We start from the raw sequence: 5534 nt of genomic DNA on the forward strand, positions 1-5534 counted from the left end.
TAAATAATAGTAACTCTATTCCCGAATTTATCATTTCAAATGAGTATGAATTCGAATGGTAGGTGAGACATGGATAGCAGAAGATGCTTATCCTGTCGAAATAACCGACATTGCTCCTTTTGGAGTTCAGAGTTTTTGTTTGCTCCCTTGATTTGTCTTTTCCTTATCGATTTAAGGGATTTGAACATCGCTAAACTACTGTTGTCCTAATTTAACGTCCTATCGCAAAATTTCGTGACATAATTAAAACGACGAAAATATAAAATTAATACATTAGGTTGAACGGGGTGAAGGATTGGAACTTTGGACCGCTATTGACGGAATGCTGAATAGCGCAAATATTTTGACTTGTAACAGACCATATATGGACCTATCAAAGAGTTGTTTCAAGTGATTTATAACAAGTCATGATATAGAGCTTTGTATTCTCCCATGAGGGGCATATTATTGAATTGTTAGGTCTGGGTTTGTATTTAAAGTAAGCGGACTTTTTCTAATTAGAGGTTTAACTAACCAAAACTTTTATTGTGTATCTAGTGAACAAAGAGTAATTTTCATATAATAGACTATTGATGTTAAAGTTTTCAAACTCTCAAAATCCTCAAATTATGGAAAACTGTTCACGATTAACCAACTTGCATATGTTCCAGCTGTATTGTCGATCTCTGAAATGAAATTAAAATTTAAGAAAATGCACAGGAATCTGATGTACAGTAGTTGTCGTTTGTTTATGTAATATATACGTGTTTCTCGTTTCTCGTTTTGTTTATATAGATTAGACCGTTGGTTTTCCCGTTTGAATGGTTTTACACTAGTAATTTTGGGGCCCTTTATAGCTTGTTGTTCGGTGTGAGCCAAAGCTCCGTGTTGAAGGCCGTACTTTAACCTATAATGGTTTACTTTTTAAATTGTTATTTGTATGGAGAGTTGTCTCATTGGCACTCACACCACATCTTCCTACATCTATGTATGTTCTTGTTTGAATTGTTTAACACTTGTAGAGTTTGGGTCTTTTATAAGTTGCTGTGTGGTATTGGTTTTGCTAATTGTTGTACGGTGATCTATAGTTATTATAGCGTCAACGTCATTTAGTCTCTGTTGGAATGTATTCTCATTAGCAATCATACCACATCTTCTGATAATATTAATAATAGGGTATGATTGGTAAAGACAACAGACACCACTTTCCAACAGAAAACAATATATATATTTTTCCTGATTTAGAGTAATTTCTCGAAATTTGAATGGCTGATGTTGTTCTAATAAATTTCAGTAAAAAAAAATTTATTACGTCAATTGGAATTATCTCCCTTATAACATTGTCCTAATATAAAAAATTTAAAAAAAAATGTTGGTTTATAGTCCTAGTATTTTTCATTTTTCACAGTTTTAGATTAACTATCTAAATATATTGGCTTGATATTACCCTTATAATTGAATTTGAATATATAAATTTGTAATATAACAAAATCAGGATGAATTCGTTACACAGTGTGCAATTGTCCTAATACGGAATTTATGAATTTTATTGACCCGATAAATTCTCGTATAGGACAATTGCACACTGTGTAACTAATAATCTGAATGTTTGGAAAATAAGTGAAAATTTTGAATCGGATGAGATCTGTTCCTGATAATCATTTTTTAATAAGTATATCAATATTGAAAGAAAAATAACAATTCGGAAAAGCTTCCCTGGCTGAATATTCACCAATATTTGAAAATCTATAATGGGCATATCATGTTTTGGGATATGAGTATTGTGTTTTGTCACCATTCAGTGTTATTTTTCTTCGAAATATTTTAACTTACTCATAGCAGTTGTTGTGTGTACTGAACACTTCCTATAACGTAATCATTAGGTACATACTAAAGGAAATATCTAAAATTACTCATATCAACTGGTGTGTGTATATACAACATCTCTAGTAACGGAACTATTTGGCATAAACTCATTGAAATAATTAAACTTACTCGTAGTGGTTGTTGTGTGTACTGGAAACACCTCTTACAACGGAACCAGTTGGTACATGCACTGTATTGGGTTTGTCAAACTGATTCCTGAAGGTTTTATGACACTGACTGAGATCCTTTCCTAAATGTAATATATGTATGTAATTAGCTACTTACTGATTGACAAAATATGATATACGCAAACGGAAATAACTATGAAGAATAAAATCCCACTTTGCGATTGGATAAGGATTTTTTTTATAATTTGTATTAAACATCGTCAGGAATGTGATTATATTAACTCCAATCGTGACTTAGATTTTCAAAATCGATTATTAAATTAGTTGGTTATAAATTAAAAAAAAATCTTATATTCTATCAAAATACTATCATACTGTTGATTATTAAGATTTTTAGCTGATGGTCTGTATGGGTTTTACAGAATAGATAATAATGGGCAAATATAAAAAAGAAGATGTGTATGATTGCCAATGAGACAACTGTCCACAAAAGACCAAAATGACACAGAAAAGACTTCAGAAAAAAATCCTAACATATCAAAAGTAGAGAATATTGACCAAAACATATAGAATAGAGAATCATAAGGTGCTAAAATACAAAGAATAGAGAATAATGAAAAAAAATATAGAGTAGAGAAAAATAGCCTTAAAAATTAAAGAATACATAAATGAAGTATCCCTTATCAAGACCCTTTTATCTGTTAGCATTTTGAAATAAACGTCAGAATTTGAATTGTATTCTAGTGCGCGAACGACACGTGTTTCTTGAACAATTTTCACGAGGTTATATCAAAGCTTATGTTTTTTTATATAATGATAATATCAATAATATCTATATAAGCGCATCAAAGTCTAAAAGGCTCCCAAATTTTTTTACCAAAGTCATACAAGGTTAATTAGCTAAACAAGAGTAGTTTGTGAATTTGTGAATTTAAAAAAATAATATTTTCGGACTGTAATTTTCAATATCATATATATCGTTCAAACATGACAGTGCCGATGAAATGATACAATTGCTAAACATTAATAGAATATTTACCAGCAATTGAGCAACATTGAAATCTAAACCTTCTGTCCTCATAGTGGTTGTGATGGATGCTCTGCATACCAACTATGAATCCATAATTGTTGCATTGAAAGCTGAAGAATTTATCCCAGTCATTCACATAATGAGCTGATATATAAAATATAAATGACAAATTTAGCATTTAAATCAAAACAATATAAACTAGAGTGTGTTTAAATTGCATATTTTACATATTCAGACGCCCTGGTATTACTTTAGTATTCACTTCAATGGGTCATAGTGAAGTTTCTCTTTCGAGCTGTGGGCTTCGTTTGTCGAGAGGTTTAAGCAGTTCCTATGCAGCCTAAAACACCGAGGTTGTCAGTTCGATTCGTGTACGTGTCATGTGCGTTCGACTCCGATTTTAATTGACTATGATTGTCCAAGATCGATTGTTCCCTCCGAGCACTGTGGATTTCTCCACCAATAAAACCTGGCATCCACGATATAGTCATGGAGGCCAAAACATTGTGTCAATCAATAGTTTTGACAATAAACGTGTAGACTGTTCATTTGAATACTGTGGATTCATTTTTTTTCGTGGGTATCAATTTTCGTTGATTGCTGAAAACTTGCATATTCATGGATATTTGATTTCGTGGTTTTACCAATCTCTGTATTCAAAGCCTATTGGAAATATGTTATTCGTTGAACATTTGAATTCGTGGTTAACCTGTACCAACGAAACCCACGAAAATTGGTATCCAACGAATAATAATGAATCCACAGTAAAGAAACATATGTTATTTATTGTATTATTCATATACTGTTTAAACAAATACCAAATATTTGTTTTTGTTCGAATCAATTATTCAACGTAATTATTAAGGGGAGATAACCCAAATAGTAAACATTTTTTAAAGGAATGTTACAGAAATGGTCATTGATTTTGTTCTTTTTTTATTTAAAAAAGCGGTTTTTCATGAATAATCTAATCAATGCAAATTGTGCAGTTTTCTACGACTCGTAGCTTGTAAATTAGTACGGTTACCGAAACATTTTGTTTTATTTTTGAGAAAAAAATTAAGGTAAAATCCATACTTAAGCAATTACTATTAAAAAAATCTAGCTGAGGAAATCTTTACTGATGATCCATCTTTTTATCATTGAGACATCAACTCAACTTAAAATCAATTAATTTATTTGTTTTATTTGATGAATTATACTAAAAAATATGATTGCTAATGGGTTTTTGAAAGAAATGTTATTTAATATTTACGAGTCCAGTAACAATTGATGTGTCGTCCACCAGTAGGTCTACACCCTAAACACCATCTACGATCTTCAAAATGGTTGTGATGTACACTGTGGATGAAAGAAATGGCTTGTCCATGTGGACACGAAAAACGGACAGGTTTATCATACTGGTTAACCCATCTGCATCCGACCACAAGATTCAGTGTACATATTAAACAAAGGATATGTAACATCAGCATCATCAGTCAATGATTTTACTGAAAATAAATAATGATACTAGCATTTTATAAAATATACCTAATGTAGAACTAAGAATTCCAACTTGTAAAGTTACCAGACGGACTTTAATGGTTTGCTTCGCAACGAGAGTTCCGTGAATCTAACGAATAGCTAATAAGATTTAGTTGAACGAGGTTTGTTGTTGTTGCTTTTTTCATACTTTTTTTTACAAGCGGCGAGCTTCAAAAACAACTGCTATCATTCCGTACTCCTTCCATTGTCTCTTCTCTTGTGAACTCGTATCTAAACAGTAAATTAGCGCGAGCAATTGCTAAAGAATACATGAAAAATTAGCGACACTGTGTAAAATCATACATTTTGCTAGTAACAAATAATTATTATATTCAAAAGTGTACTTACCGGTACCAGCAGATCTGCCAATCGCTTATGTCAGTACATTTTCATTATGCCCTGTTTTATACGCTAGGAAAGGTTGTTGAATGATGTCAGTGACCAACCCATTTTTCCTGAAAGGAAGATGACTAGAGTAAGACATCCAATACAAAATTATTTCATCTTCTCATTTTTTTACTGATTGGGTTTGGTATTAGGTTTACTATAGATTTTTTTGTATGAAATATTCACAACGATATTTATATTTTCTGCACCATGTAATCGTATTTGTTTTATACCAACTTTTCTGCATGTTACATGTGTGCAGCAATTTTCTCTCAAAGCTTCCTTGAAAAGTACAAAGATAAAAGAAAAGTCATTAAAATGATGTAATAAAGTTGATAAATATTCTAGATAAATTATTGAATGTAACTTTTCCCCGAATCAAAGTTTGAAAAAACCCAGCTGGCTTGCATTATCTTGCACATTCAGTCAGCGCTCGGATTATGACACATAATTCTATACTATGTCTCATCGTTCGGATTCAAATGAAACATCTTTCTACACTATATATGTGTTTCTTAGCCTGGATGCAGATTGATAAAACGTCTTTCTACACAAATCTTTAATCGTTCGGATTCAGATGAAACTTATTTCTTCACTATTTTTCTTTGCTCGGATTCAGA

At 31.6% G+C, this 5534-nt stretch overlaps 1 long non-coding RNA gene across 1 annotated transcript; it reads right to left on the minus strand.

Annotated features, from left to right (window-relative positions):
* Window positions 1-504: 504 nt before the first annotated feature.
* Window positions 505-4986, minus strand: LOC143075015 (uncharacterized). Its single transcript, XR_012978210.1, has 5 exons — window positions 4876-4986; window positions 4259-4493; window positions 3013-3147; window positions 1975-2095; window positions 505-665 (listed from the first exon to the last, which is right to left on the minus strand). It is a non-coding gene; the product is annotated as an uncharacterized LOC143075015 (long non-coding RNA).
* Between the last annotated feature and the right edge of the window lie 548 nt (window positions 4987-5534).

The sequence above is a fragment of the Mytilus galloprovincialis genome, chromosome 5, assembly GCF_965363235.1.
Source record: "Mytilus galloprovincialis chromosome 5, xbMytGall1.hap1.1, whole genome shotgun sequence".
In the NCBI taxonomy this organism is placed as follows: domain Eukaryota; kingdom Metazoa; phylum Mollusca; class Bivalvia; order Mytilida; family Mytilidae; genus Mytilus; species Mytilus galloprovincialis.